The sequence below is a fragment of the Protopterus annectens genome, chromosome 16.part0 (assembly GCF_019279795.1).
Source record: "Protopterus annectens isolate FY-2018-M chromosome 16.part0, PAN1.0, whole genome shotgun sequence".
NCBI classification, from domain to species: Eukaryota; Metazoa; Chordata; order Ceratodontiformes; family Protopteridae; genus Protopterus; species Protopterus annectens.
The window spans coordinates 256,442,631-256,469,129 of NC_056750.1; the positions used below are offsets into that span (position 1 = coordinate 256,442,631).

Sequence of the window (26,499 nt, forward strand, 5' to 3'; positions counted from 1 at the left end):
ACATATGAACCTATGAACCTATCCTATGAACCAACCTACCTACCTTTTGTTTCACTGCTTACTGGAAAAATGTTCAAAACTACAAATTTAAAACACACTAACAAGTGGTGCGGTATTATACAAGGCATACAATAATTTAATACAATTAGGAAGGCAAGTCAAAGAACGCAAGCATATCTGCATGGTGCCAAAAATGTGTTGTGTGCAAAGGGCTTATGATTTGAAAACAGCTCAAAGGTAAACTTTGTCTGCAACTGGCCAGATGCAATTTCTTTGAATGTGGCTTTCAATGCTGTTTCAATGAATGTGAGTTTCAAGGGCAGAGAAGATTTAATGCAAAGTCTGTTTTCATTGTGAGACTGCATTGCTTTGTTTAGCAAATGTCTCAGTGTTTGTGCTATAAAATTTGAAATAAAAGTTTTAAATTTAATCTAAATACCTGTAAACATTATAGAAGTAAAGCAGAAAACAGTATCCACACAGACAGGTTTAAACAGTGTTTACAGTAACTGGGGAGAAACGGACAAATAATGGGACAATGGAATGGCTGCTGTGGGGGGTGGGTGTATAGAGAGCCCCAGATCCATTACCCTACCTAGGGCCCTATTTCATCAGGATCCAGCTCTGTGTGTGTGTGTGTGTGTGTGTGTGTGTGTGTGTGTGTGTGTGTGTGTGTGTGTGTGTGTGTGTGTGTGTATTAGTTTACTATCAAAATGTGGAAAATCAAAACAATTTTCCACTTTTTGATCAAATTCATTATCCAAATTTAGTAATACAGAATTACCAAAGTGTCAGAAATAATAACCGCAGAATCAAAATTCGAAGACCAGAAGTTCCAAGGTCGAAATTCCGTGTTACCGGTAATGTTTTTGCAGGGGGCAAATGCCCCTGTACCCCCCACACCCATGCATATAACATAGCTGTACTTGCTGTTCATCTCTCACAACCATATGTGATTTCTGGGAGAACCACAGTTTTTACTAAATGAGCCTTTGTTGACAATGTCATGTCTTTGCTGTTTAAAATCTTATCAAAAAACACCAAACGTAGAGAAAAGATAAAACAAAACTCCAAGCTGCAAAATAGCAGTGTTGGATTCAACTTTATTTATTAACACATCACATCCGGTACCTCGGCATTTCGCGGCTCGGAGTTTTGCTTTAAAATCTTATCCAGAAACATTCCTTCCAAAACCAAGCATCTTTTAATTTTATGGCTTAAACCATCATTTCTAGAGATCTCGGAGCCCAGGAAAATGAAACCTTACTGCATCTGCTTCTTGCTCATCTATTCTACTTGCAAAGAATTGAAAGGATCAGAGGAAATAATATATATTTTTGTTTGTTCATTTATTATTTTTGATCTTGAAGCAACAAGCCAGCTTTAGCACTTTGTACTTTCGACTTCATCAACAGGCTCTTCAACTCCTCCTGACTTTCAACCATCAGAGGAGTACCATCTCCGCATCTGAAATTGTTAATATTTCTCCTAGGAAATTTGATTCCAGCATTTGATTGTATAATCAAGCATTCCACATAAACGATATTGATCACGTTTCATTCCCTAATGAAATTAACTAGTATTTTACACATGCTATGTTTTAACTGTATTCTAAGGTTTTCAAAGAGATATTCCTCAAACTACCCAGAGTGATGCAGTCTGATATTCTTTACACTTTGTTTGATAACTAATCCTTCAGAAACGAGTCTGTTCTGAATAACACTGGTCTATGTGGTCTACTATACTGTACCTCATCACTGTACCTTCTAGTTTAACAAGATCTGACACACAGGCTTGTTTTCCCAGTCAGGTGTGGAAGCTTATATTGTTTGATCTGAATATTTTTAAATTTGTATATGTTAATGGATGATAGAAATGAACATACTACTGCGTGTGTGTGTGTGTGTGTGTGTGTGTGTGTGTGTGTGTGTGTGTGTGCTCATCCACACATGTATTAAGTTTACAACCATTAAGTTTACAACCATTTAAGATCCTGAATTTTCTTAAAGAAAAAAAATCTTCAACTCAGACATAGTTGCTGAACTGTAACTAGTGCCATAAGGCAATAGGTATCCAGTAAAATGAAATGTACTAAACCTTGGGATTATGGATCTTCAGAATATTTAAAAAAAAGTCCAACAAATGTAGCATAAGGTAGGAAGACTCCTATTAACGGATGCTACAAAGGGGGAAACCAGGCCACTTCCTGGCACACAACTGCTTTTATCTGAGAATTTTGAACACGCCGTTTTGGAAATGCCAGTTTACTGTTCAAAGTTACCAGAGAAAAGGAGAAAGATAAGTACCTGGAAGGGGAAAAAAAAAACAAATAATTATTTCTCTTTGCTTACAGCAATGGCATTCCCAATGTGATTATAATACAGAAAGGGGGAAAAGGGTAGGAACTTGCCCTCCACATAACACATTATTTTGGGGAAAAATATATAAGCAATCTTCTGATCATTCTCAAAATGTTTGCAGGTTTGTTAGAAGACCTCAGTGAAGGACACATTAAAACTGTGTGTAAAAAGAAGATAAAACAGTGCAGAACACATTTGTACTTTGCAAGTGGGCCACTCAATTTATATCAGGTCTATAGCCCTGCCTAATATAAAACACATTCTGTCCTAAATACAATTCCAACATTTTGCAGTTTACAGACACACAGAAGATCTAAGCTTAAGCCAGAGCTGCTGCAATATAAAGATTCAAGCTAGAGTATACTTATTGCTTCGCTGAATACTCTGTAAAGCAAAACTATACATACTTGTGTATAAGTGAGCTGTGGATGATCCAAGATTGGTGCAACTTTGAAAAAAATCAGAGCAAGTGTTAGCGCTGCCTGTCAGAGACTGCTCATTCTCAGTGGTACTGCAGACCTGGAAAGAGAAAAAAGTGATGAGGGGAAGGGAAAAAGCTTGCCTAGATGAAAAAAAACATGCTTCTTTTTGGTCATACTAGCTCATAAACTGAGTAGCATGAGCACATACAGAGCAAAAGTGCATACTCATGCTGTCAATGGCTTAACATACAGTATATGTATGACAAATAAAAGTAAGTTTATCTCACAATTCAACAAATTTTTACACAATTTTTCTTTTTCGTTCCACTTCCTACTGCTGGGGATTAGCCACCACCAGCAACTCTCCTCATTCATTGGGTCTACTGGACCTACCTTAGCCTCCCCTGGGGTCAACCCAACCCCTGTGCAGGGAGCTTAAGGACACTGATGCAGTATCATACTTCTGCTGGGGGATGTACAGTATTCCCCACCACCATGCAGCAGCCTTGTACACTCTGCATGTGCTGCCTTCATGCACTACATTCAGTCTTCTGTGCCTACAAAACCTCCCGAACAAACTGTAGGACACATGCAGCACAGAGCCCTCCTGGCTCTTAATGTTGCTAGTGCAGTGCGCTAAGGGTGCCTTCCTCCACCCAGGATGGATAGGCCAGTATTGGACACTTGCTTACACTCTCCCCCCAATTCAGTCCCTCCAGTACCTACACTGCTATACGAATATGGGAACAGTAAGGGCTTTACCCCCTCAGTGCCAGAGGACTAGACCCCATTTTAACACAACCAGTCCAATAACAAATCGTCTTATATACCGTTTCAGAAATGGTTCATTTCAGATTTCATGTTTAAGTTTGTAAACAGCTTTTAGAAACTGCTTACTTATCCCAAAATCTATAATTTACTATTTTTTAGCTGCTAATATAACCACATAATACAAATAATAAAAACATAGTTTCTGAGCATTAACTGCTGTTTGTTGTCTGAAAGTCCGTCTACTTTTATTTCTACTGGTTTGCTATGGAAATAACGAAAAAAAAAGCACAATACAAAATTACACAACTGCTGTACACTAATTCACTGCATTCCATACTGGCTGCATGGAGTAACAGCATTTCTTAGAAAATAGATGTGAAGTGCATAAATAACACCCTTTGGGAAATCAAATACCCCTGAAAATTAGAACATTGACAGCACCCCTCTAAGTGTGGACCCAGTGTTGAGAGAGCTGGATACTCAGATAGATAGTAATCTGAACTTTATCCACCATTTGTCCAAGGTGGTGAGGAAATCCTTTTATGTGGCTTAGCTTATAAGTAAGGGCATGACAAACAGCTCTAAGGATTACCAGTGTACTCGGTCCTCAACAGACTAATAGAGTACAATGCACCCTTTGGCATGTACCTCACCAGGCACCTGCAACAGTTGCAGTGTCCTCAGAGGTTTCTCACCAAAGAAATACAGGGTATAACAAACACGTCATATGTCTACAGATTAAAAGCCCCATCACTGTATTCAGTTTCCTATTACTGAGGGGTGGTCTTTGACCTCCAAGGCTGTTTCTGACCCAGCCCTGAAAGAAATGTTGCATACTCACAAAACTAACTGCACAAGGGTTACCCTGTTCCAAAGATCTAAACCTGATCTCTGACACGAACAGATATTGCTGGAGAGACAGATAGGAGTCCCACAGACTGGCCCTCTTCTGGAATAGGTTTCCTATTCTTGGGAAGCAGAGCCCTTTCCTGACCATCTTCAAGCGCAATCTGGACTGACTGATGGGAAACTGTTACTTCACTCCTGGAGTGGTGCCCATGTCTCTTATGGACAGAGGCAGTCTGTAAAAATAGTCAATTTCCCTTGCTGACCCTTGTTAACTTTCCCCTAGAGACAGAAAATTGGGTAAAACTGGCTAGGCTTGTAAGGGTTCTTGAGCCATCAGCCTAGTAATCTCTTATGAACCTACGAGTTAGTGAAGGTGTGGAAGAACCAGATCCTCTTCATAGGCGGTGTGCAAGAGTTTTGAGATTATCAGAAAATGTTGTTTTGTGATGACAATACTATTTGTTCTTTTTTTGGAAAACAATATTTTCAGTCAACATATCAGCATTCAAGCTAATGTCAATAGATAAATTATCTATAATCCATCGAACACTGTATATTATTAATTTTTCAACTTTATTTTCATGATAAAACCATCTGCCATACAGTAATGTCACCAGAGCCTGAAAACCAGCAACTAAGCACACTGCAGTAAAACTGCAAATGTTCATAAGTAACAGAACATGTGGTCTTTAAGGTTATTATAAGACCATTTAAAAATCTAGGCAATCACAGAAATAGGTATAAATGGCTTGTCTACTGTGCTTTAGTTATGTATTTATTACTTTTGTCTACTGTGCTTTATGTATTTATTACTTTAACTACTCTTTTTACTTCTACCATACCTGTTTTTATGCCCTTCACAGCTAATTCAACTTAGTCAATGCTGCAATAATCTTAACGTCTATTAAATTATCATAAATTATGGGTTTATGCTTTTATTTTGGTTTCCGCTGGACCAGGTTTATCGTTTTGCTCAAATCTACCTGAACTTCCTGGCAGTCTGGTATGGAGGCTTTAAAGTACTTTCTGCTACCACTAGAATTTGCAACACTAATGGGTTTGATTCCCACAGCCCCTACTGGTTTGCAGTGTGGCTCTGAGCAAGTCACACGATTGAATAGTGATCTTGTCTTACCTATGAAAAGGGACAGTATGTTCAATTGGCTTACACAGTTAAATATAGATGTAATTTTATTTTGGCTAACACTTTAGCTTACCAAAAGAGAAAATAAGAACTACAATCTACTAACACTCTTGTAAATGAAACAGAGCTGCTACATTAATGTCTCAGTTTTAATTAGTCCTTCACCAACTGCAGATTGTACGAACACCTGACACATTGTTCCAGGCCTTCATTTAGTACAACTGTTTCTGGTTCATTGTGTCCTGTACTTAGAGTGTCACGTCTCACCTCATTCCTTTTAGTGAAATGATATGAACTTGAATGAGTCTAAGTTTACTGAAGACTGGGGCTTCTGTATGTCTCGAGTTTGCTCTACTAATCTCTGCACAGAGTCTCCTGGAAGCTATCTGAGAGAGAGAGCATGAAGCAGGCACCTGCTTCTCCTCTTGCCTAAGGGTCACCTTCCCCCAGGGAGCTGACATGTGATGTACGAATCTAACCTACTCACTTGAAAGGGTATATGGCTAGACATTATAGACCCTATAATCCTCATTTACATCATACCCGGTCCTCACTGTGTCTTTGCCTTAATCCAGGATGTTTCTTAAACAACTTTAATGGAACCTTTTCATAATTACTGTACTGTCACCTCTTTATGACTGGCAGAAATATGAGAGTCAGTAAAATCTGGTGTTGGTGACTTCTGGATACTTCTCTAAAGGTGTATCTACAGGTGGCCAAAGTGAAATTCCTCAACAATCAGTAGCCCAAAGCATAAGATGTTAAGGAACATATCACTGATCAGTTTTCCATACAAAATTAGTGCAAGTGCACTTTTTAATTATGTACCAGAAGCTATACCCTACTTTTGGAATTTCTCCCTTCTTTGAGTTAGTATGACTATGAACTTAGTATATGTAAGCCCCCTCTGCAAAATACACCTGAAACTAACTTTTTCCGTCATTAGATTTCTGCATTTCTGATGCTTGGGATTTTGTGGGGTTAGCATTCCATAGCACAGCCATTCTTTGAAATCAGGGTTTGCTTTTTCCCCCCATTTGACTCCTCGTGCATACTGCTGCTGATTCCATCTTTTGAGTCTTTCAGAACTTCATATTCAAATTTAAGTTCGGCTTCTAGCACTGCCCCTGAGTAACTAATTTTTCCTGAAGACCTTATAATACTGGAAAATTAAGTTTTTTCAACTTTTTTTCATATAATCTTGTTTTTTCTGTTAAGTTGCTTTTTTATGATTGCACCTTATCTTGAAATAGCACTCTGCCCCTTGTTTTGAGTAGTTTTATTTTATGTTTTCTACTCTGCCATTTTATATGTTCATAGGTGTTTACTAGGCTAACGATCACAAGGGCCTTTTTAAGCCTAGCTATGTATCTATCCCAAATCTGTTACGAGTTCTGATACCCTTGATATGTGTAAGCATGGGTCTGGGAGATGAACCATTTAAAGGTTACCTGTTTGCATGAAAGACATAGGTGCCAAACCAGGGATGAATTTCTGGTTCCCCATCCAATTGTCCAAGTTGCACTTGACCTGAATTAGGGAGAAACTCAGCTTTGCATGGATGGGGAGCCTGTTCCATAGATGTGGTAGTCCTATTTATATCATAGGCAAGGTTTAAGTCTTTAGAACGGGTAATTCTGGTACTGTTTGTTTTGTGGATATGCAGGAGGTTCATCAGAGTGGGGTCTGACAATGCCCTGTATGCCAGGCATAGATCTCCCCTCAAAAGTCTGTAGGAGACAGAATACAGGGATAGGGCCTTGAGGCGGTCTGCATAGGACATATTACTTATGCCCTGCATTCTTTCAGTGAGGAACCTCTGCGGAGGCTCCAGTCTTTGGATATGCCTGGTTAGGTACATACCAAAGGGGGCATTGTACTCAATGATAGGTCTGATGAATGCCGAATACAGTGGAACAATTACTTCCTTGGACTTAGATGCCATACCTCTGTTTATAAGTTACGCAACATAGAATGATTTCCTCACGACTGTGGACTTGTGATGGTCAAACGCTAAATTACTATCCGTGTGTGTCCCTAAGTCCCTGACTACTGGGTCAGTTCTAAGGGGTGTGTTGTCAATATGACATCTGTGGGATGGATGACGTCACGGAGGATATTATTATGCATTTCTTGGCATTTCGTTTTAGTCCATGACTCTGACACCAGTTGTCTGTCTGTGTCAGCCCCTCCTGGAGAACATTTGTGTCAGTGTGAGATTGAATGACAGCTCCTAATTTGCAATCATCTGCAACTTTAGTCAGCCAGAGACCACTGACATTGGCCTTAAATTCTAAGAAGTAAATGCCAAAAAGGAGCAGTCCAAGGACTGATCCCTGAGGGACTCCACTTGTGACTGGCCTCTTTGTAGAGGTGGACTCCCCAATTCTAACTTCCTGGGTCATGTCTGTGAGCCAGTTAGCTATCCACTGGGTGACATAAGGTTTGTACCAAACCTCTTGAGTTTGTCAACAATGCCCAAAACGGGTAGTGTGTCAAATGCCATGGCCAGGTCAAGGTAGGCAGTGTGAACGATTTTCCCCTTATCCATTGCTTTGGTGACCTTCTCAAAGAAGTCCACCAGGTTGAGTAGGCATGATCTGCTCTTTACGAAACCAAACTGGGTTGGGTCCAGTGTCTGGAGGTTTACTACATCTCTATTCATCATCTCCATAATAATTCTTTCCATGACTTTATAGTAGCGAGACTTATGGGTCTGCAGATGGCCCACTTCTGTGCAGAGGGGTGACTGTTGCCTTTCTCTATTCATGAGGCACAAAGCCTGTTTGGAGGCTACAGTTAAACAGTAATTCCAAAGGCCCTGATAGATCATGTTTCATGCTATTTAGAAGGCATCCTGGGATGCTGTCTGGGCCCACTAATGCAGTATTCTTGGTCTTAGAGAGAGTATTAAGGACCTGTTCCCTAGTGATAGCAGGGGGAGTTATATTTGATATTTCCAGAGATACGGTTAAGGGGGAGAAAGGAGTAAAGTTGGAGCTGAATTTATCAGCCAGGAGGTTTGCTATATCTTCTGGCTTAGTATAGGTGGCCCCATTTACAAAGAGCTTTGCACACAATTACGTATTGCCTTTCAGGTTGCTTACATAGTTAAAGAATGCTTTGTGGTTGTCCTTGGTCTAGGAGGCCGAGCTTACCTGAAACTTGGCTTTGGTAGACTATTTGTCCTTAGAGTTGTTTGTTTAGTTTAATGAGTGCTTTTATCCTGCGGAATGCTGCATCTCCTAATTTTTGCCATGATTTTCTTCTGCCTGTTATACATCCAATTGATTTTGTGATTCCACCACGGTGGCTTGCTTTTTGAGTTAGTTCTGCACGTCTTCCTGGTGGGTACAGCTGCCTCTATACAGCTATTAGCATGCTTCTACAGGGTTTTCTGTGAACAGTTCTGCATAGGCAGAAGTCATTTCAGGGTTTATAGGAGCTTGAAATTTTGCCAGGTTCTCACTTAATAGCAGGAAGTTAGCCTTAGAATAGTTCCATAATACTCCCGGTTTAGCTGGGGTCCAGGTTTTATTTTTACTTCAAAGGAGACCATTTTGTGGTCTGACCTTACCAGGGAAGGCATTACAGTAGGGGGGGTGTGCAGCACTCTCCCATATTAGTGAGGACCAGATCTAGTATGGTTGCACCCCTAGTTGGTGTACTGACTATCAGGTCCAGGGAGCTTGTGTTACGTTTGATGTCATATAGGATTTCCAGTTAACAGTGGGGTAATTAAAGTTACCCATTAATATGGTTTTGGGTTGTATGGTTAGTGTTTCTAATAAATTTAAATACATGGTATGGGTTAACTGGGTCATAGAAAGGGACTTAGAACTTGCAAGGAAGTGGTATTGGATTTTTACCTATGGTGATTTGAACATGGAGCAGCTCAAGTGCACTGTCCTGTTTGACCCAGCCTTGAAATATATTTATTTTTGATGTAAAGAGACACACCTCCACCTTTAGTCCCCGCTTGTGAAGTAGCTGGTCTAAATGTATGGAAGACATTACAGCCCTGCACTGTTGGTGTGCTGTCCGCGGCTTTAAACTACTTCTCTGAGACCACACAGACATCAGAATTCTCTAGGATAAAGAAAGCTTCCAGGGAGTGGAGTGTTTTGTTTAGGGTCCTAGCACTGAGCAGTAATATCTTTAGATTTTCTTGGTTTTGATTTGCTATGTCAGAAGTACTTTCAGTTTGGCATTGCCTAAAAAAGACACTATGGGGAAGACAATGTTTTAGCTAATATCTGAAAGCCTAGAGGGGAGAGGTACAGACCATCCCTGGCAAAGCAGCGTGGTCTGTTGAGCATTTCCTTCCATGCTGACAAATATTGCACCCCCTCAGAAAGACACCAGAAACTAAGCCAATTATTAAAGTCAATCATCTTTTGTTTGTATTGTGGCATCATCCTTGGAGAATGTAAAATGCTGCTCAAAGCTAGGCTCATACCAGCCTGAGACACACATTCCGAAAGCTCTTTGATGTCTCTCTTCATATAGTCTAGGGAGGTACGTCTCAGGTCATTTACTCCCAACATGGACTATGACTGAGTCATATTGGTAACTGTGATCCAGTGACCTGAGTGCATGTGTAATGTGGCGGATCCTAGCCCCCGATAAGCAACTGAACATAACTTTCTCCTTACTCAGCCTCATGAGAGGGACAGCAATGTGTCTCACAATGGAGTCTCCAATGACTACAATGTTGGATTGTGTGGTGACTTGCCTTATGGACTTAGAGGTAGAGGCTCCATGAGATGTAGCTCTATGTGCCTTGTATTGTTTTCATGTATGGATACCCCTGGGCTGAATCTGATTGCCCATGGGGATCAGTGTCCTACCCAGGTTGATGCATTTAAAAAGATAACAATAAAAAAAGAAAACTTCTGGAATATGTTTGCTTTTAAAAGTCTTGAGCAGTAGGAATCCAAGAACAAAGAACAGATATCACTACTTAAGTACATCAGATATGGTGTACGCTGTGAGGGACTATTTTATTAAAAGACATCCTGTAATAAAGAATTTTTGAATCCCTGTGTATAATTGTTAGATTCATAAAGTCAATCAAATCACAATGCAAAACAGCAGTTAATAAATCAAAAATTGTGTTACTCTAGCACGTCTGTAGATACGTCTAGATGAAATTAAGAGGTATTTGTGCTCAGTAGCACAGCTGTTTAGCTGGCGGGGACTGATTCTACAAGCATCTGGATATAAAAAGCTGATATAAGTATACTTTTTTGCATTTCTGTTTCAGTGATAGTTAACAAAACTGCACTGCATTTATTTACTTGTTTAATTGAATATTGGTCTCTCTCTCTCTCTGCACTTTGTTTCTTAGGGCTAGTTCAGCAGTAGCGGGAGTTGTTTTACATTCTGTGAAGTTTTGTGCTTATCTCATTGCCTGGGGGACTATCTTTTGTTTTATACGACCAGTAAAGCTGCATTTCTATGTATTTGTGCTTAGTAGCAGAGCTGTTTAGCTGGCTGGGCTTGATTCTACAAGCATTTGGATATAAAAAGCTGATACAAGTACACTTTTTTGCACTTGTTCTGTTTCAGTGACAGTTAATAAAACTGCATTGCATTTGTTTACTTAATTTAATACTGATTGAATACTGGTCTCTCTCTCTCTGCACTTTGTTTCCCAACATCCAACCAAAGTGTTGTTCTATTGTTAAACTTGGTGGCTTTGGAATTGCCCACCCCTGCTGTAAATTTGTCTTTGGATACTCCTCCCAGCTCCATCTCATTTGCTCACTCAATAGAGTGCAGTGAGATTATTTGGGAAAGACTGCCCTCTTGCTTCTTTGATTTCAGACACTCCTACCAGTCCCATCTCATCAGCTCTGTCTACTGTATACAGACAGAGCATTTGGAAAGGCCAACCCCCTTAGTTTCTTGATATTCTGTCATCTTCTGTTTCCTCATTCTCCACTTAAACAAAAATACAATTTTTTTTTACACTTTACTCATGTGCTCTTACCATAAGAGTGTTCTACCTACTTTATTACCTTATTTTGCTTTGCTGTGTGCTCTTAAGTGTTCAAGTGCTCTTATTCTACTGCATTTATCACTGCTTCTTACTAGCCTGACTGAATTTATTTGCTATTCTAAGCATCTTAGTTTTGCATTTGTGCATCAGGCCAGTTATTTTACATCTAAGAAGGTTTTTGTGATCTACACTTTTGTGGACAAGCCCGTATCAAAACCCTCTCTCCATAAGTCCGCCAAGTATTCAGAACACTATGTCCGGACAATTCCCGTCAGTTTCTCCTGCCAGTCTGGTCGACACTGGCATACTGAGGCAATGTAGCAACTGCTTCATGTACACTACAGCCCTCTTCTCCTAGCACATAATTCTTCTACTTGCAAGAAATGCATCTACGTCAGTAACCTGGAATTCATGCTCTCTTGTGCCTCAGTCAGTACTCCTGATAAAGACGAGACTGCCAACACAAACATCACTTACCTAAACAGAGACCTCCAAAACACACCCACAAACATTCCACACACAACAACAAACACATCAACACACCAGTGTCTCTCAAACACAGCCCATAAGGCATAACAATAAACCAAATATACTAGTCATTGGCGACTCAATTATGAGACACACCAATGTCCCCCTCAACAGGCTCAACAAGAAGGTCATGGTTAGTTGTCTGTCAGGTGCCAGAATCTGTCACATCACGCACTCACTTAAGTCTCTCCACAACAGGTACAAGTATGACTCTGTCACTGTACATATACTGGTGTGAATGACTTGAAATGTACCTCCCTGGACTATATGACGAGAGACATGATTGAGCTTTCAGAGTATATGTTCCAGCCAGTTATGACCCTAGCACTAAGCAGCATCCTACCTTCACCAAGACTGATACCACAATACCAACAAAAAATATTTTACTTCAACAATTGGCTTAGTTTTTGGTGCCTTTCCACGGAGATCCAGTATCTTTCTGCCTGGGATGACATGGTTGGCAGGCCTCGATGCTTTGCCAGAGATGGCCTCCACCTGTCACCCCTGGGATTCCGGATCCTGGCCAGATGCTTTGCCAGAGATGGCCTCCACCTGTCACTCCTGGGATTCCGGATCCTGGCCAGGGTTCTTACCTCCCCCATTGTGCCTTTTTTAGGCAATGTCCCAAATCTTCCAACATAAAGGATCTGTCAAAAAGCAAACCGAAGGTCATGCTACTTAACGCTAGGAGCCTTAACCTAAAAATGCACTAACTGGAGGCTCTCCTCGCACTGGAAGATGCCGATGTCTGTGTGGTCATGGAAACTTGGCTCAGGGCTGCAGAGAGCACTCCTGCCTTACCAGGCTATACCTCATTCCACACATTCTGACCCCAAAATGAGGTCGGGTAGACTAAGGGTGGTGGAGTCTCTAGTTTCATTAAGGACAGGCACACCTCCAGACTTGTTTGCCAGCATGATGCACTGGACTTACTCCAGGTGCAACTAACAGTTTGCAAGACACCCATCCAAGTTACAGCCAACTACAGATCCCCCTCCATGACTCAAGACACCTACTCCTTCTACCCTGTCCTACATGAATCCATCAAGTTACTCCCTAACACCCTGAAACGTGGTGACTTCAACTACCCCCCCATAAACTGGGTGAACTATTCCTGCACTAATGCACTCACCCAATGATTCCTTGACTTCATCAATTCTAATGCACTAGACCAGCTTGTCTCATCCCCCACAAGGGGAGAAAACATTCTGGACTTGGTACTCACCAACATGGGTGACTGTTGCATCTTTCCAATAGTATGCTCTTCCCTGGTGAGAGAAGCCGTAACCAGGCTAAAATACTTCTCAAAAGCTGACTACAAATTCCTAAAGGTGGGTATCAGTAGCTTCACACCACTGCCCCCCTCAGAGGATGCAGACAACTATGCTGAACAGAATGCCATTGCAGCATACAAGCACCTGTACAACTGCATGGACTCAGCCATACCCAACAGAACTAAAACCTGCTCCTCAAGGAAACACAAACCTGTCTGGTGGACATCCTCCATCAACAGGCTTTACAACAAAGAAAAAACTGTTGTCCAAGGGTAAAACGGAACAAATTCCAAATTGGAAAAACTCCCTCCTCACCCTCAACAAGCAAATTAGATCACTAATGAAAACCTCTAAAGCCAAATATGAATTGAAACTATCCTTCGAAACAAAGGGAAATCACAAAGCCTTCTCAGTTACGTCATATGAGCCTCCATGGCAAAGCCCAGAATTAGTGCTTAACAGTACCCACTTACACTGATCCTGTTGACTTAGCCAACCTGCTAGCAGACAGGTTCATTGCAAACGTCACCCCCATTTCCCCCTCCCAAAGCCCATTCGACATCCCAGATACTTGTCCCACTCGTTACATCTCTGTAGATCAAGTGTTAAAGGCTCTATCCAAAGCAAAGAACACAGCTTCCATGGGACCTGATCGTAACCCAGGCTGTATTCTGCACCATCTCCAGCAAGAACTAGCTTCGCCATTAAGCACCCTATTCAACCACAGCCTAAGTACAGGCTTCATTCCAGCAGAGTGGAGAACTGCCATTGTCATCCCCTTGCACAAAGGTGGTGCCACTACTGACCCTGGAAACTATCGCACCATTAGCTAGACAAGTCTGTTCTCTAAACCCATCGAGCATAGTATTATGGATTTCATAAACAAGGACATAGGCAATCTCCAAGCACTTAACCCCACCTAGTTCGGATTCAAGGGCAGATCTTGCCTGTTGAACCTGATGACTTCTTTGAGACCGTCACCAAGGCCCTGGATGAGGGAAAGTCAGTACATACAGCTTACCTTGACATTGCCAAGGCCTTTGACATAATCCCCCACACGGGCATCATCGAAAAGCTAACACAACTTGGCGTAAATTCCTGTCTCTTCAGGTGGGTGGCCAAGAGACGCACCAGTAGGACCCACAATGTCAAAATAGGTGCCTCCACCTCCGACAGCAGACCTGTCACTACTGATGTTCCCCAGTGATCTGTCCTGGGACCGCTACTGTTAGGCATCTACCTCTCAGAGGTCCAGGCAAAGACAAAAGGCCTGTGGCTGACCAAGTGTGCAGATGTCTGTACGTTGGGTGTTGTCACTGACTCCCCAAATGATGTTAACATACTGCAAGAGGGTCTCAGAGCAACAAATGACTGGTGACAAAGTCATGGCCTTAAGTTAAACAGAAAAAAAATGTATTATCACACCAATTGGCAAAAACATGGCCCGTACTGATTACCACATCAACGGCAACCCCCTAAGCACACAACCTGTGGCGAGAGACTTGAGTATTCAGGTTGACAACAATCTCATATTCAAACACCATAGAGCAGCAGTGGTCAGAAAAGCCATTTACTTTGTTCATCTCATAACTAAAGGGATTGCATCCAGAAAAAACAGGTTATTACCTCTCTGTACTCCTCCCTCATTAGGCCAATAATAGAGTATATTGCCCCATTTGGTATCTACCTTTCCAAACAAAGGCCACAGAAATACCTCACAAAGAGAATCCATGGCCTCCAACACCTGTCCTATGCAGACAGGCTGAAATCACTATCACTCTACTCGGTATCGTACAGATTTGCTCAGAGGTGACCTGACTCTCGCTTACAAGACAATATTGGACCCTGGCCTACTAGAGATGCTCCATATCCATAAAACTCCTCATGCATTAGCTGCTCGAAAGGCCTAAATCTAATATGCATCAACAAAACCTGCTGGAGAGGCAGGTTTGTCTCCCAGATGGTGCCCTGTCTCTGGAACAGACTCCCCATACATGTCAAATGGAGTACTTCACTGGCTCTCTTCCAGCGCAACCTTGAGGAGTGGATGGGAAACCACAAATATGTCCCATGGGTTACACCTGTGTCCCTCAGTAATGGGGGCAACAGGTGCTGACTGATGTTTCTTTTTTGGGGTAAACTCTCAGCTAGGCTTGTAAGGCCCCCAGGGCCATTAGCCTAGTAACTTCCTATGATTCTGTAATCCTAAAAATACACACCATCTTATGAAGAGTACTGCATTCTTTAAATGTCTGCCTTTTCAATAATTAATGCAAACCTCAGTGGGTTGTACAAACCTGCCTTCCAATATAAGCCATGGCAATGTATTCTTAATTAATGCTACACAATGACATGAAAGAGAGAGATATCTCTAGAACATTTATGATTTTTAGTTATAACATTATGTTATGCAAACAGTGTTAAAATATTCTCTCTATCTGACAAAACCAGAAAGGGACATTATAGTGTTGTGGAACATTTTAAGACAGTTTCAAATCTTCTTGGGATACAAAACTAATGAAGCTAAAATAAAGGTAATAGCAGTAAATTATGTACCCACACACATGAATTTGTGCAACAATATTCATATTTATGGGGACAAGATAAAATGAAGTATTTAGGAGTATGGATTAGAAATGACCCTGTTGTGGCAGCTAAGGATGTGGGAAGGGACTAAACAGAAAATACAAAAATTGAGAAACTGGAACCTTTGCTATATGGATATGGATACTAAGATACAAGCCATTAAAATCTTTTAGTCCCGTTAATCTTATACACAGGTCACGCATATTTTTATCAACCAGAGGAGAAGCTGTGGATAGCAATTAAAAAAAAAAAAAAAAAAAAAAAAAAAAAAAAGAGTTGAAGGATTTTATCTGGAAAGGGAAGACAGCGAGGGTCAAGGGAGATAAATGGATTCTTCCAATAGAACAAGGCAGACTAGGATTACCCAATTTGAGGGGGTATTTTAGAGCAACACAGTTAAGGCTCTTGTACATGGAAACTATAATTCAAAGAGAAATGGAATGATGTTGATACAGAGAGGAAGCTCAAGAAATAAGGAGAAATTGGGATTGTGGATGCAGACTCTTAAGAACAACAAAAATCATACAGAGTATTATATTCATAAAATAGCAGGGAGTATTCTAAGAACCAAACCAGCACGAGAATGGAGAAAGACATTTTGCTGATAGGGATGACTGTGGTCAGGGATACATAAAATAAGCAAGAGGGAGCTGGAATTTATTGGAAAAAACTGGCAAAGGAACCAAGGTATTGGGAGCAAATAACTAAAAAGGGAAGGGTAACAGAATGGGAAGAGGCCAAGAATTTATTTAGACTGCAGGTTAGAGATTGCCTCCCCTATCAAGGACTGATGGAGTATACGCAAACAGAAAGAAATGGGCATCTCCTGAATGAAAGATCAGCACTGGTAGAGTTTTTAATAGAATGTAGAACATAACCTGCCATTAAAAAAGGAAGAATTAGTAAAGCATATAAAATACTGCATGATAATTATAAGAATCAGAGGAGCTTAGAAAGGATTGGGAAGAAAGACTGGATAAGCAACTCACAGAGAGACAATGGGAGGATATATGTATATCTCCCAAATATGCACCAACATCTAGAAGATTTAGGATCTTTGCCTGGAAGTGTTTACAGAGGTATTTGTATACCCCAAGTAGACTCCAACGAATTTTTCCTCAGGTGGATAGTAAGTGTTGGAGGTGTGACTGGCAAGAAAGAGGTGGCTGGGAACATTTTTTGGGAGTGTAATGAGCTCGCAGACTTTACGAATTCCCTGCAGACCATTCTGTCAGATATGCTGGGTGAGCACACTGGACTGACTTGGGAGATGATTTTTTTGAGTTATGATACAGAATTGGAACTGCATACACACAGTAAAGCCGTGCAGAGTCTAATTATGGTGGCTGCCAAAAAAGCAATTACTAGAAAATGGAAATCAAAGTCTAAACCAACTTTACTTGAAGAAAATAATATAGTAACAGAAATAAAACAACTGGAATTGGGATCTTTAGAAAAGGGAGGGAGCAAACCACAAGAAAAATTGGGAACTGCTGAGCAGGAACTAGGTTTAAGAGGCAGGATTTGAACAAGCCATATAATGCTTAACTGACGATGAATGGATAAATTATAACTGATGTATAATGTTTGAAACTACAGTTTCAATTGTGTCTGTGATGTAGGTCTGTGATCAAGGGTCTCCAACATATGTCTTATTCTGCCAGACTAAAGAAACTTCAGCTCTATTCAGTAGCATACCGCCTGCTCAGAGGTGATCTCTGCCTGACGTACAAGGCCATGTCCAATCAGGATCTGATGGACATGCTCCACCTCAAAAGATCCAAATCCATCAGGACCACGAGAGCTAAAGACTTAAACCTCGGCACAAGTATGAATAGGACATGCTGGAGGGATAGATTCATAACCCAGAGGCTTCCCATGCTTTGGAACAGGATCCCAGTTCGTATTGGGCAGAGCCCCTCACTGACTCTCTTCAAGAGAAATCTTGATGAGTGGATGGGAGATCGTAAGTTTACCCCAGGGGTCACATCTGTGTCACTGCTAGACAGGGGCACAGTAAACTAATTCTATTATATAAGGGGACCTTCATTGTGTCACTACTAGACAGAGGCACAGTATTCTAATTTTATTCTGTACATTTTTGTACCACTTCATGGGGTGGCAAAAGCCACATCACTATGGCGAGGCTTACAAATGCACTAGGGCAGATAGCCTAGTACTATACTATGAAACTGTTTGCAACTAAACTGGTGTCATGTTTGTTTTTCATTTGTATAAATATAAGATTGCACATGTCATGTGTGAAAATTTAATAAAGATGTTTGTTGGAAAAAAATATTCTCTCTATTCAGTTCTCCTTTCTTGCTGTTAATGATTCCATGAAATTCTACATAATAAATGGTTTATGTGGAAGGCTGACTTGCAGAAGTGAATCAAAGTCAACAAAATTATCAGAGTAATAACTTAGTCCTATTTTGTCATTTTTATCAGTTCTTTATGTGAAATGTCTTTATTGTTATTTTTATTAGCATTTTATGTTACACTACAAGCCTTTTCTCTTAGAATTTGCTTATTGATTACTATTTCTCTATTGGCCAAATTTATTAATGCCTACTTTAAGTATACACAATCTTTATTCAAGAACATGCTTGGTGTAACTCATTCTAAGCCTTTTAGTTTAAGCACTTGGGCTTCAGACCAGTTGTTTTACATTAAAGGTGGTTTGTGGCCTGCACTGTGGTGGCAGGACAGGTAGCTTACATCCTTCTAAGTTGGGAACTGCTGATTGCGGGCTCAGTCAGTGTCTGTTATTCTAAAAGTGTATTAGTTCTGGTTTAAGCACTTGGGCTTCAGGCCAGTTATTTTACATTAAGAAGGTTCGTGGTCTGCACTCTTGTGGGAGGAGAGGCTGGACTCTGCCCTTCTGAGCTGGGAATTTCTGGTTAAAGGCTTATAGTGCCTGCATATTTGAACTGTTTCTTACTGAAATTGGTACACCTTGTTTGCTGTAGCATAGACTAGATCCAGGTCTGCTGAATCTAGCTTTGTTTGTATGCTTGTTGTTTGTTTGCTTATTTCCCTGAAATGCTAATTTCACCTAAAACGTGGCTTTTCAGCGCTTCTGTGGATCCCTAGTGATATCTGCATTGCTTACTGTACTTGTTTCCTTGTTTCACTTGAAAGAAAGTTACTGTTTGTCGTTTTTTCATTTAAGTTACCTGTAACACATTGCATTTAAGTTACCGGGCACCTGCTCACTAAGTCAGCACTAAAAAATTAAAAGCACTACACCCTCACAAACTCCCCTTGAGTACCTTGTTCCCCATTGGCCCTTTTTTCAATTATAAAAGAATTCCCAATACTATTCTAGCATGTCCAAAGGTCAGTTGTCCATCTCCTCTCCGGTCCAGCTGGTGAATCTGGGAATCTTGAGGCAATGTTACAACTGCCTCGTGTACACAGACAACCCTCTCCTCCTCCCAACAAATTCCAACACATGTGAGAGATGCAACCATATAGCCAAACTGGAGGCTAAGCTCTCTCAACTCAGTACTGGCATAACCAGTCAGGAGGAGAAGGAAACCACACTCACTACAATTCCTGTCTCACACAGACCTACCATGACAGCAAACCAAACACATACACACAAAAACATACTCGGAGGCTCTAAATAAAAATCTGCCTAAGCAGGAGAGACCTCCAAAGCAGACACCCAAGCAACCGCTACCCCAAAACAAAACACATGCAACGCATAGCTCACAAAGCCAGTGTGCCGAACAGTCACAGCCCTTAAGGCTAAACAACACACCTGATACACTTGTAATAGGTGACTCTATAGTCAGGCACACAGACGTCCTGCTCACCAGGCTGAACAAGGAGAAGGTTACGGTGAGCTCCCTGTCGGGCGCTAGGATCCGCCACATAACACAAGCACTCAGGTCACTCCAAGGCAAGTACAAATATGACTCAGTCATTGTCCATGCTGGTGTGAATGACCTGAGACGTACCTCCCTGGACCACATGAAAGGAGACAGAGGAGCTCTCTGAGCATGTAGCCCAGGCCGGTATGACCCTGACCTTGAGTAGCATTTTACCCTCACCAAGAATGAAGCCACAATATGAAGACAAGATGATCAATTTCAACAATTGGCTTAAGTATTGGTGTCATTCAAAGGGGATCCAATGCCTGTCAGCCTGGGATGACATGCTCGACAAGCCACGATGCTTCGCTAGGGACGGCTTGCACCTGTCACCCCTGGGCTTTCGGATATTGGCAAAGGCTCTTGTACCCCCATAGTGCCTTTTTTAGGCAAGGCTCAAAAGACAAACCCACCTCCATATGTATCACAAGGGATAAGAAACTAAGAGTAATGCTACTCAACACCAGAAGTCTAAACCTCAAGATGCAGACACTTGAATCTCTCCTTAGCATGGAGAACATCGATATCTGTGCATTAACAGAAACCTGGTTCAAGGCTCCCGAGAGCACCCCAACACTACCAGGTTATACCTCATACCATGCTTTTCGGCCCCAAAACTTGGACCGAACCACAAAAGGAGGGGGAGTATCAATATTCATCAAAGATACCCACACCTCCAGGTTGGTGGCACAGCAAGAAGCATCAGAGACTATCCATGTGCAACTAACAGTGGGTAAAACTGCCTTCCAGTTTACAGCCTGCTACAGACCACCCTCCCAAACCCAGGAACCCCACTCGGCCTTCCTGAGAACACTGGAAAATATGAAGGTCTCTCCAAACACCATTATATTGGGCGACTTCAACTACCCAAACATAGACTGGGAGCATTACTCTAGCTCCAACACCCTAGCCTAAAGGTTCCTAGAATTTATAAACTCAAATGCTATGGAACAACTTGTTACCACTCCCACAAGAGGGGAAAACATACTGGACCTGATCATCACCAACATGGGGACTCTATGCTCCAGACCAGAAGTGTATCCCTCACTGGTAAGATCAGACCATAAACTAATCTCACTGGATATTCACATCTCGACCCCAACCCCTGCCGAGAAAACCACAGTGAAAAACTTCTCTAAAGCAAGTTTCACACTCCTCAAAACCGAGGTGGAATCCTTCAAAGCCCCCGGGCCTGTGGAAAATACGGCCCAGACTGCAGAATCCTTTATAAACGCATTCTATGAACACCTTCAGGAATGCATGGATCTTGCAATCCCAAATAAAACCAAGACCCAATCCTCCAAAGGCAGACATCCTGTCTGGTGGACCCCAGCCATAAACAAACTGTACAATAGAAGGAGGGAGCTACTATATGATAGAGCAAAATCCCAAAAAGGGAAGGCATCTCTGATCAGTATTAGAAAAAAACTACGGGCACTCATAAAATCGTCTAAGGCCAGCTTCGAGAGAAAAATTGCACAGGACACTAAGGATAATCACAAGGCTTTCTTTAGTTATATTAGGAACCTAAGTGGGAATTCCCAGATATGCTCAGAATTAGTCCAAAATGACAAAAAATACACCGAACCCACAGACATTGCCAACATCCTAGCTGACAGGTTCAGCGCAAACTCCCCCCCACCAAAAGGGCAAATATCTATCCCAGCAGAGTGCTGCCACCCTGACATCTCAGATGCTCAGGTAAGCGCCGCCCTCTCCAAAGCAAAAAACACAGCATCAATGGGACCAGACGGTGTCCCGGGCTGCGTCCTACATGAACTCCAAGAAGAGCTAAACCCAAACATAAAACTACTGCTCAATCTCAGCCTTACTACAGGATATGTACCCAAAGAGTGGCATACAGCAACAGTGGTCCCTCTCCACAAAGGTGGTGCCTCAACGGATCCTGGAAACTATCGCCCCATAAGCCTGACTAGCTTGGTCTGCAAAGCTATGGAAAGGATCATTATGGACCTCATAAATATAGATATTGGGGACCTACAGACACTGGATCCTACCCAGTTCGGCTTTAAGGACAGATCCTGCCTCTTAAACCTGGTCGATTTCTTTGAAACAGTCACCAAGGCTATTGACGAGGGGAAGGTGGTCCACACAGCCTACCTGGACCTCGCAAAAGCCTTCGATACAATACCCCACTCGGGCGTTATAGATAAGCTCACCAGCTTAAATATAAACCCCTGTGTCACTAGATGGGTTGCAAACTGGCTCAAGGACAGAACCCACATGGTTAGAATTGCTGGAGCCATGTCAGACTCCAAACCAGTTACAAGTGGCGTCCCACAAGGCTCAGTCCTGGGGCCTCTCTTGTTCGGTATATATTTCTCAGAGGTACAGGCCAACACCGAAGGACTGTGGCTGACTAAGTTCGCAGATGACTGCAAACTGGGCGCCATAATCAACTCTCCAGCCGACACAAGCATCCTCCAAAAGGGCCTCATAGAAACAGACAACTGGTGCCAGAGCCATGGCCTCAAGCTAAACGCCAAAAAGTGTATAGTCATCCCCTTTGGCAAAAACAAAGTGCCCACAAATTACCACATAGGTGGTAATCCATTAAGTACAGAAGACGTAATTAGGGACCTGGGGACCCAAGTTGATAGCAATCTCTCATTTGACAACCACATGGCCAAAGTGGTTAGAAGAACATTTTATATAGCCCACCTACTCATGAAGGGATTCACATCTAGATCAGGGGAGGTCATCATGCCTCTTTACTCATCCCTCATCAGGCCCATAATTGAGTACAATGCCCCTTTTGGGATGTACCTTACCAGACACCTGCAGCAACTGGAAAGACCCCAAAAGTACCTCACCAAGAGGATCAAAGGGCTCAAACAGATGCCATATGCTGCCCGGTTAAAGAAACTGCAGCTCTACTCAGTGGCATACCGCCTGCTCAGAGGCAATCTGTGCCTGACGTATAAAGCCATGTCCAACCCGGAATTAATGGACATGCTGCACCTCAGAAAATCCAAATCCCATTGAGCTACGCTCGAGACTTGAACCTCAGCACTGAAATAAATAGGACATGCTGGAGGGACAGATTCATAACCCAGAGGCTCCCTTCACTCTGGAATAAAATCCCAGTCCAGGTTAGGCAGAGTCCCTCATTGACTCTCTTCAAGAGGAATCTTGATGAGTCGATGGGAGATCGTAGGTTGACCCCAGGTATCACTTCTGTGTCACTGTTAGACAAAGGCACAGTATACTAACCTCGAAAAAGGGCATAGCAAAATTAATTTAAAATGGGTGGCGAAAGCCAAACACACTCTGGCTAGGCTTATAAATGCCCTAGGGCAGATAGCCTAGTATGAACCTATGAACATCTCTACCACATTTTTGTGCTTTCTAGCCACTAAGAAAGATTACACTAGGTGTAGATGTAGTCTACACTTTGTGATAACCTTTAGAACTCCCCCTCAGCATTTAAGGCTGGAAGAAAATCAGTAGGAAAATTAAAATTAGGAGGAAGAAGGTGTCAGACTTGTGCTGTCTGTTAACTCTTGTTTTGTTTGTTTTTAGTAGTTCTGTTTTATGTGTTTTCTATTCTACCATTTTGTATTGTTTTGCATACGGATACCCCTGGGCTGAGTCTGATTGTGTAGGCATTAATAAAGCCAAGGGAAATTTGAGTATTTCACTAAGATTTAAGACCATTCTTAAATCATTTTTCCTCAGCCTTATTTTTAATTTTATGGTTCATTCTAAGATGACCACAACCCCCCAGGCATCCATACATTTACTGTGCATTACATTACCCATTCCCTCTAAAGACGATCACTAGGAGTGACGGCCAGACAAGGCTGTCACATAAGGTTGTTTTTTTTTTTTTTTGTTTTGTTTTTTTTGTTTTGTTTAGTTTACACTGATCGGCCAAGCACTGAATGTGGAATGGCAGTAATGCATAAAGCAAGGATCTGCTTTTCCTTTTGTCAGTCTAAAGTCACCTTCACCCAGGAGAGCTGCTATGCCATGTATAAATCTAACCTACTTACTTGAAATGGTATATGGCTGGACATAAGATCCTATAATCCTCATTGCCATCACGCATGGTCCTCTGGTACCCAGGAGACTAATCAAACTGAGTGACAAGGCACTGAAAAACTCTTCCCCTGAATCACTGATGTAGATGTGCTTCTGTCATCACTAATTATAGCTTACCTTTTCCAGACAACTGTAAAAAAGGTACCAGTAGTTTGTCAGCTTCCTCCATCTTTATGCTCCTCCACTGATAGTCTTAGAAGGCAAACATTGAAGATTTTACACATACACACACACACATGGTACAGTCACGCTATGGAAAAGGAGACTTCTGCAGATTATATTAATACAATGTATAATACAGTCAAGCTATGACATCACACATTAAAAGTCTGATGTACTACATCTCACTATCTTTTTAGAAATATACAAGAAAACAAAATTAGTAGCTTAAACCATAAATGGTTTCACTCACTGATGCTAACAAATCAAGTGTTTATGTTAAAAATCTTCATCATAATGAAACCGATCATCCCTGCTAGAGGTTGAATTCCTAATATCCCTGCTGTACAGAATGAAAAATCCAATTGAAGGTCAGTTTCAGATTTATTTCAGTGCGTATTCCCTTAGCACTTTACACACTGAACATTATACAACATGAAGATTTCTCTTCATGTCAGTAAGTTATAAGTGTCAGATGCTTGAGATACAAGATGGCAAGGATCAAACTCTGATCCACTGGAAACCACTGCCAGTGCAATTTCTATGAGTGTGCCCTCACTGATCCCTAATCTTCTGGGAAGACTTCTCCCTTCTTCACACATGTACAATTACAAAGCTGGTACGTATATGTTTGTGTGGCATGGGGACTTGCCCCCCTCTCAATCGGGGATACAAGGAGGCTTACCCTCTTGGAAAAAAAATGCTTACAGTTTAATTTTTTGGCCTGGCACGTTTTGGGCATTAGCTTTTGGCATTCTGGGTTATCGGGTTTTAGTAGTGGATCTGAGGAGGAGTACCAAATGAGAATGCCTATGAAATGAAATGTTATACATAAAGACAGCCTGCTAAAATAGTCATTAACAATTAGTTATGCTAAAAAGGCAAGTTAATTAAATCATCCAGAAAAAAAATGGACAAATGTATAAATATGTGAAACATTACAGCAAATAAACCACTCACTTCTTGAATAAAGGCATTCTGAAATACTTAGGGTGCAGCATTACAACTGTCACCCACATTCAGTACAAATTCAGTATTGCATAAACAGGCCTGCATCTCTTGCAAGTTTCCAGTCTGTTAGAAACCAGACAAGCTACTCCATAAAGACACAGTCCTTAAAATAAAGCAAGCAAGTTAATTTTAACAAATTTCACCAAAAATTGACTGATCAGTAAACAAATCCCCTACTTCTTCAGAGCATGTATCAACAAGCACAGAAGTGTACCTATCCCATCAGATATCATTAACAGTACCCAACAAATGCCTTCTCATTCAAAAACAATGAAAACCTGGTAACTACAACTCCAGTGAACCTCCAGTTAGACCACACGTACTACAGTGCAGCAAACGTCTGTACTGGACAGGATTGTTGTTCAAGCAAGCAGGAATGGTACAGTATTAACCACATGCAATAAAAGCTCTAAGGATATTTTCAAAGCTAGCATCCACAAACAAGTCAGAACAATCACATACATCCAATGATCCAGCAGTCTCCCCAAAATGGAAGGACACTGACTGCCACAAACATAAACTGAAGCAAAATCTCTCGTCACGGTCAAGAGATATGTAGTCCAGCAAGCAAAGCACTCAAAAAAAAAAAAAAAAAAAAGACAACAAAGATCTTGTGAAAGGTAACGTGTTTGCTGTTCTTAAGTGCTACACAGTTCACGGTTCTTCAATGTTTCCTTGAAAAGAAAAATTAACAGTTGCATCAAAATATTGTACTGCCAAAAAAAACATTCTTTTTACAGGTTTAATGGCAACAACCTGACAGTAATTATAATAAAATGCAATGTAATCTGTTCTCTGGCAGCCATCTTGGGACCTCCAACCAACTTAATATAATCTGTCCATTAAGGTGCATTATTCTACATGGTGCATTTTGAACTGCAGCCATTTCAGACTACAGCTGCAGGGCATCATCTGTGTTGCACCAATGCAACTGGCTATGAGACATTTTCAGTCAGGTGCAATTTAAATATATTTCCTTCCTTAAAACATCTGTATGGCGTTTTACTGAAGCACAACTTTAAAGCTGTCTGCAAGACTTGACTTATTAGATCAGTTTGTCATTTGTCTCAGCAGGGCTGGCACACTAGATCAAAAGGGCTTGTTTTTTGGTATAGCATGGTGGTGGCCAGTGATGGAAGGATGCATTTATCACTGAGAGCAATGATAAAATACAAAATACGAATCAGAAGAAATGACAGTCTAAACATATTTATCACAGTATCAGTTATAAAGCCGCTAGCATTCAGTGTGTACAGTTGGCTCATTTAACATGTGCACAATCTTGTATACCCGAATTTAATAGGAAAATACTGTGCACCCATGTTATTACTACTCCAATTCCAGGTAGTAAGCATTTTACGAACCTAGCAATGTCTTAAATGCATTTTTATGTCATTATACTGACCTACCAACTACATAACGATAAATAATTTTAATCAAAACAT

The 26,499-nt window shown here is 41.3% G+C and overlaps 1 protein-coding gene across 1 annotated transcript in view; it reads right to left on the reverse strand.

Moving 5' to 3' along the window:
• The window catches only part of PHF19 (PHD finger protein 19), a 1,075,260-nt gene that overhangs the window by 691,967 nt on the left and 356,794 nt on the right, over positions 1-26,499 (reverse strand). The window contains 1 exon segment of the mRNA XM_044058373.1: positions 2,768-2,879. The gene's annotated coding sequence lies outside the window, so the exon portion shown is untranslated.